The sequence below is a fragment of the Uranotaenia lowii genome, chromosome 3 (genome assembly GCF_029784155.1).
Source record: "Uranotaenia lowii strain MFRU-FL chromosome 3, ASM2978415v1, whole genome shotgun sequence".
Taxonomy (NCBI): Eukaryota; Metazoa; Arthropoda; class Insecta; order Diptera; family Culicidae; genus Uranotaenia; species Uranotaenia lowii.
In genome coordinates this window covers 359,718,223-359,730,725 of record NC_073693.1, presented here as the reverse complement: position 1 = coordinate 359,730,725, position 12,503 = coordinate 359,718,223, and the positions used below count along the sequence as shown (strand labels likewise).

Sequence of the window (12,503 nt, the reverse complement as noted above, 5' to 3'; positions counted from 1 at the left end):
ATAAGACGGAATTGGCGTTGAAAGCGCAGATATTCTACTCTGGTGCTGCTGATTGTGAAAAGTTTTAATTGAGAATAGAGGTGAGAAGGAATTTAGGGATGAGATTAAGGATATACTGAAAATAAATCAAATTTAATAAAGAATAAAATAATATAATAGTTGTATTCGGCAACACTGAAGATAAATAGATTAAAATAAATTTCTATGACAACATTTGCTATTTTGGCATCACTTGACAAACAAACAAAATAAAGACAGTTGTTCAGTCCGACGAGTGGACTTAGAAGAGAGCGAGAGGAGATCCACGGGAGTGGAGCGCCAGCCAATCAGCGAGCAGCAGCCGATGCGAGGAAGGTATAAAAACGCGCGCTCCCGCGCATTGCATCATCAGTTTGTTCTTAACCACCATCGCGGCAACATCGGTCCGGAGAGATCAAAAGAGAAGGAAAAGAAGAGCCAGTCAGAAGTGGCCTTCTCTGAGACCACCCGAGGAGAGGAAGCCGACGATACTCGGCGTACAGTGACAAAGTAAATAAGTGCATTGAGAGAAAATAAAATCCAGAATATTCCATCGCGAGTAAAAGTTGTTGTTCCTCTGTGCTTCCTCCTCGCTTGCTTCCGTTCCAATCGGCTCTTATCAGAACCCCCCCTTAGAAGAGTTTAGTTCGCGATCACTGTGGTGACAGTGATCGACCGGCCTTGGCCCCAGGTACAGTCCGAGGACTTGCCTCCACCGGTGAGACAACAACAGAGGTTGTCTAGGAGAGGCTCACTCCCATGAAGGGAATGAGTCTCATCGGTGGTTAGTTTTCCAAGCGCCGCCCCAATGGCTTTTCATGGCCATAACATGAAATGGTCCTTCGAACCGGATGGAGTATCCGGTGCCTTCCGACGGAATACCTTCGTCTTTGAGAGAGCGGATCGGAAAGCAATGTGATGCGAGCGAAGCATAAAGGAAGCAATCGAAACAGACAAGCCGACAAGACAAGATGAGTTAAAGATCAGCGAATAGAAACGAGAGGCTTCAGGCGCTTATCTACATCCGTGGATTAGCGCAGCGCAACATCCATCGAATCAAGGCGATTCTCCAGCGAGTAGAGAACGAGAAGGTTGGGCTAACCGCAGCTCAAGTGAGGGTGTACCAAGGAAGTTTCGAGGACTCTAAGGCTTCATACACCAAGCATCACCAAGAGATTATCGCATTGTCGTCACCAGCCGAACGAGAGGAGCAAGACGACATCTTCTTCAATTTTGTGAATCTCTACGAGGAAGTAGCTGTGGCAATCGAGAGTCGTCTCGAATGGGTTCGAGCACTGCCAATTCAACAGCCACAGCCCGACAGGGCAAGTTCTCTAGCATCTTAAAGATTGTATTTGCTGGACGTTTAGTAAAAAAAATATAATGATTTGGCAAGACTCTGCTCATGTGAAAAAAAATAGTTTCAAAACAAAAACTTTGGTTTTCGCTGTTTCTAAAAGCCTTAAAGAGTACTCTTGTATGTATACTTCGCAAGCTACGATCTTAACGAACCGATTATACTTTAAGTTCAATCTCATGATGGTTTCGCTTCGTTGTTGTCAAATTTTGCCGGCGGACATTCCAGTAAAAACGTTTTTAAGCGGCACTTAAATAATCGAGTTTTGTTCATTTCGAAAGAGCAAAAAAGCCCAATATCACCTAAAAAAAATCATTATCATGACTGAAAAAAGTGTGCACTGGCCGATGGGAGATACCAAGAATAAAGTAAAAATACTTCTTACAAAAAATGATGAATATTTTTTTTTTAATTATTTTCATGAAATATCATAAAATTACTCTCATTTCCTTCATAGAAAGTATGTCGATCAAACGAATGATTTTGGAGACACTCGCGTTCGTAACTGTCTCATTTCTAAATGAACTAAGCTGTAGTAGGCCAAGCGTGGTTCGCCCCACAGGTAAAAACTTGCAGTGCGAACGAACAAGTTTCCGCTTGTGGGGCTACAAGCTACGCTTGGTCTACTAATGTGTGGTGGTAGAGTGCGAACACAGCACTGCGTTCCATCCATCGTCGCCTTGATCAGTCTCGTCAACTTCCCGAAACTTGTCCTTGATTTTCCATAACTTGTCACGGCCAATCGTGTCGCATACGGGTTTGAAGTCGATGTAGATGGTACGTACAGACTTGGTGTTCACGGCATTTTTGGAGGATATGCCGTAATGTGAAGATCTGGTCTGTCGTAGACCGTCCTTACTTAAAGCTGGTCTGATGACTTCCAACGAATTTGTTTGCCTGTGGCGTTAGGCGGTGGAGTAGGACAGCACTTTGTAGGCGGCATTGAGGGCAGTGATCGATCGATAGTTCTCACAGTCGAATTCGTTGTCCTTCTTGAAGATGGGGCATATTACCCCCTCCTTCCAATCCTCTGGTAGCTGTTCTGTGTCCCAGATCCGGAACATCAAACGGTGTTAGCGATTGGCCAACTTGTTTAGGCCCATTTTAATGAGTTCAGCTGCGATGCCAGCCTTCCCAGCCGGCTTGTAGCTATTCAGCTGTTCAGCCCTCCTCCTGGCGGCGCTTTTCCTCCTGAAAAATTGGGACTATTTGCCTCTTTTGCTATCGGTGATTTTCCATATTTTCGACGGGTTGTTCTCTAGTTTTATAACGGGAGTCCCGACACGCTTCCTGTTTTGAGCAAGTGGCTTAAGCGTCACTTCCGAACGGAAGACCACCTACCCTGTTTCATTTTGCCCAGCTGTATGAGACTCGATCTTCTATTGATTCCCTATTTTGGGAAAGAAGCAGACGAGACGAAACCCTGCAGTTGCTCGCTAAAAGGAGAGTTGATAATTGTTCGTTACTAATTGAGCCTGGGATCTTGATACGTTGGACAAACTCCTACCCCTACATCCTGGAAACGTAACAGATTGGATTCGCGGCAGGGATTGCCTGAATGAGAAGAAAGAATTTACATTACACCAATTTATTTGTTGCCCCAATATGTTTTATCGATGCCTTTTAGGCAGGGTTGCCGAGATCACAGAAAAATATTTAATAACACAGAATTTTGAGCCAATTTTCCTCACAGAATCTGTGTCACAGAACACAGAATTTTGAGAACATTCATAGATTTCATAATTTTTTTAAATATTGTTAGTGTTCCCAAAATTTTAATTTTTATGCGGAACATCATCCGCGCTTCGTGGCCTGGCAACTGGATCTCAAACGTTGAACTTCATCGCCGGTGTCATCAAAAGGCGCTAGAAATCGAGATTCGGGAACGTAAGTGGAGATGGATTGGGCACACGCTGCGAAGAGATGAAAACGAGATTTGCAGAGAGGCGCTTGATTGGAATCCAGATGGGCATCGAAGAAGAGGCAGGCCCAAATGCTCGTGGCGGCGAAGTCTAGCCGCTGAAATCCGCACAGTTGACGAGAACCTTGGCTGGCAGCAAGTGGAGACGCTGGCTCCAGATCGCCAGCAGTGGAGATCTTTTATCTCAGCCCTATGTGTCGATCAATCGGCGCCGGACCCTTAGGTAGGTAGGTAGGTTAATTGAATTTTCAATGAAACATAAGGCAATAGCGTCACAGAAAATCATCACAGCATTTTAAGTAAAATCACAGAATGTCAGAATTTTTTTTCGTCAGAAGCAAAAATGTTTTTTGGCAACCTTGCTTTTAGGTCACCTAGCATCAGTGTCAAATTTGAGATGATTTAGTTCATTCCTGGGGGAAGAAGACTGAAATTTGTTGTATCGTTTTTTTACTGTTCGGCAAAAAGCCAGCAGTTGTTGAAAAGATTAGTAATCGTTCAAATTTTAACTTTAGATGATCAGTTTCGTGTAGCGAGTCATGTAACTCAGTTGTTTACGTGCTAAATTTAGATTTAGCTATATTTTTAGAACAACAATTAATCAAACCATTTTTACTTATCAGCTTCAAAACTTTGACGAAATTTGAGCGAATCAATACGCCTGATCATGCAAGAATTTGCCAGAGCAAAACAAAACCTGATTAAATCATTGATTTATGCAAAACAAGTGCTTTTCAGCATTAAACAAGTTTTATTAAAAAACACTAAATAAGATAGTAAAATTTTGAACCTTTGCACTGGTCGGTAGATTGATGAGAGAAATTTGACGTTTGAAAGATTTTTTTTCTTTTTTTATTCAGTCTTCCTCCCCCAGGTTCATTCCTGGTTTCCACTTCGTCTTAGATGCTCCCTATGTCCATTGTAGCATTTGAGTAAAGTTTAAGTATTTGTTGCATAAATATTTTCTGCGTGTATCTGTCATTATCGTCATCTTCATTGAAAACAAAAATAGACATAGTCGCCATCTGGGAGAGGAAGATTAAAATTCGCTGTATCGTTTATTACTGTTCGGCAAAAAGCCAGCAATTGTTAAAAAGTTTGTAATTTTAACTTTAGATGATCAGTTTCGTGTAGCGAATCATGTAACTCAGTTGTTTAGGTGCTAAATTCAAGTCTTCTGAGTTAATTGCTGCAGATTCGAAAGTAAACATCGAAATCCAATACACTGGCTAGATTATCCAATACCAGTCTGTCAACTCTGTCGTAATTATAAACATTAAACTATATAAAATGTTGTTCGGTCCATGGGAACTACCCAAAATCTAAATCTGTTATTTAAGCTATTTTGAGAACAACCATTAATCAAACAATTTTTATTTATCAGCTTCAAAAGCTTCAACGAAATTTGGGCGACTCAATACGCCTGATCATGCAAGAATTCTTCAGAGCAAAACAAATCTAATCAAATCATTGTTTTATGCAAAAAAGTGCTTTTCAGCATCAAAAAAGTTTTATTGAAAATCACTAAATAAGAAAGTAAAATTTTGAACCTTCGCACACAGGAGTACGTAGAAGAAAAAGTTGGCCAAAAGTAGTTTTTAGTTTTGAAATCAATAAAAAAGTTAATTTTGACTTATCAAACGTTTTTAAGATCATTTAATATATTTTTCACCGTTTTCGTAATTTTTCATAATTTTCTATTAAAAATGTTCTAACATTTATATGACATGATAGATAATCCAGGTTGAAAAAGTTGTAAAATTCAAAAAAATCCAGATTTTTTTTATTTGTTTTTGAAAGTTAAATAACATTTGAAAATATTCAAAAAACAATATAAATTTTACTGAGCTTAAATTTAAAATAAACGAAGCCCTAGGTGACTTTTTTGTGGAAAAAATCTATCAATATTTTTAAACTTCAAACTTAAAAATATCAAAAATGCGCGAGTTTGCGCGAGTTCTTTCTTTTGCACATGATTATTTAAGTTATCAACTTTCAAATGATATCAAACATTTTGCCGGGACTTGCTGGGAACATAAACAAAAACACTAATTTGTAAAAAAATCAACGTTTAAAACAAAAAAATAAAAGAAGAATTTTCAAAGCACTGCGTACTGTCTCTATAGACATCGAATTTTGTCTATTATACTCAAAATTATTAATCATCCCTCCATTGAAGTTTTCCATTTCAAATTTTTATTTTTAGTCGCTTAAGAAAGTTTTATTCATTGACATAACGTAGTCGCACTCATTCAACGATTTGTAGAAAAATTCTATCTCATAAAAATACTAAAGTTTCGACATCTGCAACAGCTTATAAACAAATCAGATGTCAAAAAACTGACCGGTACATGGTGCTAAATTTATTCAAAAATCAAATAAACATCGACATAAATGTAACCAATGAAATTTAAATTTTGAGTTTTGGCCAGGTTTTTGGGTGAAATACTTCTGTGTGCTTCGGTAGATTGATGAGAAGAATTTGACGTTTGAAAGATTTTTTTCTTTTTTTATTCAGTCTTCCTCCTCCAGGTCGCCATCACGTTCGGCATAATTACTGCGAGTTTGAGGCTGATTCCGCCATCGCGTTTGTCCTGCTGAACGAGGCGCTCTACTGATTCCAAGACGGTTACGGGAGGAACGAAACAGAGTTCGTGAAACCAGGTCAGTAAATTTCCATTCAACATCGACTAGCGGTCCAAGAAAACCAAAAATGCTCTCCAACAACATTACCATACAAGGCTTCCGTGCAAAACTCTGGAAGGCTGGGATGCGGATGGATCTGAGATCGGCAACTAGACGGAATACGGCAAGGAAATTTCGATCGATTCCTCGGGTGAGTCTGATTGTGGATTTTTGATGGTCAACAACCGAACTGAAGACCCTTTTTATAGAGAGCAGATATCGCGAAAGAAAAAACTTCCGATCACTATTGGCTGCAACGAACATTTCCCAGATCCCCAAATTGGGTGAGTGCGGATGGACTGAGTGATGAGAAACGATGATTACTGACTGGTTTGTTTTTTTTTTAAGGGCTTTTCTTGGGAACTGACATTGTTCGTTGGAATAAGTGCGACCAGAATTTCCTTCGGAGTCGCTAGTAGCAGGAGCTGAAGCCATTCTTCATCGAATGTTATGATCGATCGCCTGCTGTCAGTGGTGCCCAAGCCTGCTTCGGTCGTCTGATGACGTCATTGGTCGCTGCAAACTGAAAGAAGTATAAGAAAAAGAACAATCAAGTACTAGCGCTAGTCAGGAGGAGAAGTGAAGAAGAAACAGAAGACGCCGCACTAAAGTACGAAGAAAAAGAAGAAGCAGGCAAGTAGGATGAAAAAGTAGCAGTAAAGCAATATGGACAGAAGCGGAAGGATGAAGAAGACGTAGGTCTGGTGATTTGGAAGAAGATGAAGAGTAGAATAAGAATGGAAGAAAAAGAAGAGGATGATGATGGGACTAAGAAAAAGAAAAAGGAGAAAGAGATAGTATGCGGTCTAAGATAGAAAAGAGAAAGAAAGCAATCTATGGGATGAATTATCCAATAGAATAAAAAACCCTGAAAAAAGTGTAGATAAGCAACAAATTTGTTTTGGTTTTATTTTTTAACGTAATTTTTTGAATGTTTCAGTGATTTGTGTTTCTTCCCTCACTGCTAGCCGAGAGTGAAGCTAAAGAAGTTCAACACCATTTTTTCCCTGTATAAATATATTCTAAAATAGGTTCAAACATGAATGTGAAGATGAGCTTTTGCATAAATTTTTCAAGTTTGTTCGATTTTAACCTTCCCATGCCGTTCGCAAAATATCCGTTTCGGGGAAATTTGAGTTATAGTTTGATTTCGTTCTCCTGGCTGTAAATGTTAACCGATTTTGATGATATTATATTCATTGTGTAGGTAATTTGTTCTTATTACTCAAAATTTTAAAATAAAGTCGATATGTATTACCAAGTTATCAGAAACTGGTTCAGAAAGTAAAAAGTCAGAAAAATCAATTTGATTTTTAAAATGCTCATAACTTTTGACAGCTTTTCTGTATTTAAGTGTTTCATTGATGTTTGAAATCGTCAAGAATCCATCTATCCGACAGTGTATAGATATGTTGGGGTCCAATGAAAGTTTTGACCGCTATATTAGATCTTCCGGTAGAAAAAAATCTAACTTTAAAAAACCGATATCCAATTTTTGCTTTGCTTAGCTGTATTTCATTTCCCAATGAACTGATTTTCAAAACTCAAATTTCAATTTTTTGACGTTAATTTGATCATTATTTTCATAGAACATACTTGGTCTGTCAAAATTCCAAGTTCTTCAGTATATTGGAATGATGATAAAGAGATTTTAAATGTGCGCTTCGGGTCATATTGACCCGAACGGCATGGGAAGGTTAATGAGCTTTGTACCTTATGCCAATGGTGACGTGGAAGAATGTTTAATTTGATAGAATTTTACGGGACCAAACGCCATCGCTCCCCACTTGGGGCGAGCGAATTTTCCGCGACACACTCGTTGTTCGTTGGATCCGCGAGTCGACTCGGCCGCGACGCTCTCTTCGGTTCGTATTTTCAGATTTCGGCAACAGCGTCGCGACGCCAATGGCGCGCTCGTTGTTTGCCGGCTAGCGCGGACCGACGGATGGCCGTTGTCAGTTGAATATCGCACCCGGATCGGATTGCATGCGCCACTCGCGAGCCGCCGTTTTCGCCCTTTTCACTACGATTTTTTTCCCTTGCTGGTTGGCCCTTTCAGCTGTTTTATGACCGACAACAAGTGACACCGGTGTGTTGACATTTCCGTTTTAAAGACTCTTACGGAAATTCGAATGAAAATTTGATTTGAGTTTCGAAGCTCCACACCCACATAGCAGCTATGATTTCGGAGGTGTAGATTTTCTTTGGGTTCTTCTTGAATATCAAATATGTCAAGTGACCACCAATCGCGAAAAATATTGATGGACAACGTTGTTCAGTGTGCCGCAGCTAATGAACGGAGCAAACATTTGAGTGACTATCGGTACTGTTCGGTAATTAGACTTAAATCGCAGACGGTGTGATCAAAACAGAAACACAACAATAAGCACGCCCACCTGTCCGATCCGATCGGTCCCACAGCCAGGTCGAAGGAGGCCTTTGCAACAACCGAAATAAAAAGACAACGCGGATACTCTCGATTCCGAACGGGTGAGGGAGGGTGGAAAACAAAAAAAGGTAGGCGGTGCATGCGAACCGAAGCGAGTGAAAATTTACCGACACTAGTGCGTCAACCCCAAACGAGAAGCAATCTGTCAAGTTAATTTGCGACTGTCAACGAAAAAGTATATACAAGTAAAACAATAGAATTTCCACGTTTGAAGAAGAAAAAAAAAACAAATCCGCGCCGCGCGGTTTTGTTCGGTGCACTACGTACGCGTAGTTGGTGCTGCAAAACGCGACCCAGCCGCGTTTATTGTTTGTTTATGTTTCGCATTAGTGATTCATTTTGTGAGAAGCTGTGTGTAGCACGTCCCTGAGTTTGAAAATTCATACCAAGTATTATAAATAAAAGGCTATAGGAAAGCGAAGCAAAGTGAAGAAAATTTAAAAAAAAGTTAATCGTCGAATCGGTGGCGCCAGCTCAGTGATAAAAAAAGGAGGCAAAACAAGAGAAAATCCTGAGTAGTAATAAAACGTGTTGCAGCGCACAAGTGTGGAAGAAGCAATCGGGAAAAGTGCGCTCGCATGAAAATACCAACAGCAGCAACATCACCAACCAATATTCCGTGATCTTCTCCGTGAGATTCGTGCAAGAGGCAATCTTAAACTACCTACTCTACTAGTATATGATTGTCGGAAAACACACGACGACGACGAAGGCGAAGCCGGAACGCGCAACCGCAGTCGGAATCGGAAATCGGAAAACCGTGTCTAGCTAGAGAGTTGCAGGCGACGACGGCTGTAACAGATCTTCTGCACAGAAAATCAGCTGGCGAGCCTGTCACAACTTCATCCAGTTACCAACGACCATTTACGGTGTGAAACCGGTGCCACGGAAGCCTCCAGTTCTAGTTATCTCAAGTGTGTCTTCAGAAAGTTGCTAAAACTCTCAAAGGATAACACCGGTTGCAGAGCTCAACCACAACCACCAGATTCAGACAACGGAACGCCAAACTAACAGGTGGTTATTTTTCTCTGTGTTTTTCTCACTTTAACTTCAAAAAGCCCATATCAAAAATCTGCACTCTTGAGTAGTTCCACGAAAAAATCATTTAATAGTGTGGATTCGATGCGGTTTCCTCAAGTGGGGGTGGGCTCGAGCGAGTGGGTGGACCAATAACACGTCAACTAACAACAATAACCGTACAGCAAAAGCACGTGAGTTGGTGTGAATCAACAATTGGTCATGGGTACCACACACCAACTCACAATAATGCAGAAACAAACCGGCGAGGCAGAGGACTTCCCGAAATTGTGTGGGATTCTTCGGCGGTGACCGTCATAAGAATGCTTCCCTTGGTTTTGAGTTATGGCTACAGGCGTGTTGTTATTTTTTTTTCGAATCTGTGAGCGACATCCCTTATAAACCCAACACCGAAGTTTCAATTTGACTAGGATTAATTAGCGTTGTAAATCGACGAATGTGGAATCGTGTAGTGAAGTGGTGATTTATCGATTGCGGGGAAGGAAAACACCGTCGGAATTTGATATTTCCATGAGGCTTGACTTCAATTTAAAAAGAATCCATTGAATCCAGTCCAATTTTCAATACAACTTAGGATCCAGATTTAAAATTCTGATTCTTAACAACTTAATAGAATCCAGATTTAAAGAACATCCCAAGCAGCCAAAAGTCACATATTTACTTGAATGGAGGCTTTGAAAGTTGCATACTGTCTTACAAAGAAATAAAACAACTACCAAATGCCCTTAGGTGAACTATATAAGTTATTAATAAATTTGAAAGTGGCAAAAGTGATTTTTATGTGCGTTGTATATAAATAAGTACAAGTTGAAAGTTGTAAAAGTGATTTTTATGTACGTTGTAAGGGATTTAAGAAACAGAAAGGGCACAAAAGTACGCTAAACGGGATTTACTAGGTCACGAAAAATGCATTAAGGTGCTTTCTTCCTCAGCGAAGTATAGAGATTACGCCTAAAACTACTCTCTTGCTAGTAGGTTTTAGCTATTTAAAATACAATCATACGGACCCCTAATCTTCTTCAATTGATTCTCAGAACTGCGAAGTACCATTTAATCCTAAAATCTCACAGTTGCAGAACGACTACAAGTTGTTTTCAAGCATCCTATTGAAAAAGTTGAATATTTACATGAAGCCAGCGTATTGCTCTTCAAGTGACACTATTCTTTACTCCTTTTGAAATTGTTGAAGTTATTTGCTGTTTAACAGGGGTATGTCTTTTTGGATTGATAAATCATGAATTCAATTTACACCACTGCTTGTGCCCCACGAAGTATGGCATGAAAACTAGTCTTGCAATACTTCGCTAGGCACCCAGCAGTGGAGTCAATTGAATTTCTTGTTTATCAATGCCAAAAGACATACACCTGTTAAAGAGCTAATAACTTTTTTGTCTAAAAAGATATGAAGTTATGATTTTCGACAAAGTTGTTCAGCGGAAAATTTCCTGTAAGAAATTTATAAATTGGCACAAAAACCGTTAGCTGGCTCGGTTCCACAGAAGAAACAAAAATGATGTTGATTTTTCAGTACAAATTATTCAATTTTCCCATACAAACCTAAAAGTTCAAATTTACTCATGTAAACGTTTCTTAAAAATTCTGCAAAAAATCATGGATGAGTTTTGGACCAAAACGAAGCTTTTAAGACCCCAGGGTTTGAGAAATTCAAAAATGACCCCAAATCGACTCAGTCTAATATCCCTGTTAATCAGCTTATAACTTTTTTGCCTAATAGGATACGAAGTTAAGTCTTCGATAAAGTTGTTTAGCGGAAAATTTCCTCTAGAGAATATAAAATTACAGTACTTTAAATTTTTCCATACAAACCTAATAGTTCAAATTTGCTCATCTCAACGCTACTTAGAGTTCCGCATTTAATCACTGGTGAGTTTTGGACCAAAATGGAGCTTTTTAGACCCCAGGGTTTGAGAAATTCAAAAATGACCCCCAATCGACTCAGTCTACTGTAGACAGCCACTCAATGGTTTTTTTTGGTTGAAAGTTTTCATAAAATAGTTTAAAGTGTAGAGTTTACAACGTATTTTTTTTTTTTTCTAATTTCAAAAGAAGTAAAGAATAGTGTCACCTGATGAGCAATGGATTAGCGGTAATTTCAGGGAAATATTCATTAGCTAAATCATTAAGGCTAAAAATTAAGGCTTCAATGAATGGAACAAATCGCAGCTTCTCAGCCAATTGACGTTACATCCGGGGTCCCCCAGGGGAGTTATCTAGGCCCCCTTATCTTTATACTGTTTGTAAATAGCCTAGCTTGGATTCTGATCTCTTCAAAGTTATTTCACGCAAACGATCTCAAAATTTGCTGTATTGTTGGATCGCTTGTAGATTTGGCAGCCCTGCAAGCTGACATTTCGTCACTTCTGGATTGGTGTAGATAGCTAACACGAGCAAGTGCAAATGTATAACTTTCTGTAGAACTATAGACAATCAAAAATTTGGGCGTAGTATTTGATCAGAAACTGGCTTTTACGGAAAACATAGCCGCCATCACAGCAAAAGTTTTTACTATTTTTGGTTTTATCCGTAAAAATACCGTTGGTTTTGAGGATAAATTCATATTCAAATATTCATAGCCTTAAAGCAATTTTTCCTTTGGTTCTTAATGTACTTGACAACTGGTAATTTCTACGTTTTTCTCACCGAAAAACGTCGATAATTTCGAAGTATAATGTACTAGAGTAAAGCATGGATCACGATGAATCTGGACGCACTGTTTATTACACCATTGCGCTCCTAGTTGTTGGATCTGGTATGTCTTGACAGTACTTTGTTCGGAAAAGTTTCCTCTATCAGTGCTTAAAATTTCATTGCGATTTGTTTTGTTCCAAAAAAGTTATACTTGATGGAAGCCGCGAGACGAAAATAAATTTTGGACACCCACGGAACCATGCTTTATCCAAGAACAATCGATTTCGTTTTTGAGAATTTTACCCCAAACAGTGATTGGACAGCAGTGATTTTGCGATCCGACATCGTATGGAGGCCAAGCATAGCGCAGCTTTGTGCATTAGGTG

General features: G+C 39.4%; 1 protein-coding gene across 1 annotated transcript in view; it reads left to right on the top strand.

The window, feature by feature from the left end:
* Nucleotides 1–7,954: 7,954 nt before the first annotated feature.
* Nucleotides 7,955–12,503, top strand: part of LOC129753202 (activating transcription factor 3) — a 181,470-nt gene continuing 176,921 nt past the window's right edge. The window contains exon 1 of the mRNA XM_055749001.1: nucleotides 7,955–9,444. The gene's annotated coding sequence lies outside the window, so the exon portion shown is untranslated. The remainder of the gene's footprint in view (nucleotides 9,445–12,503) is intronic.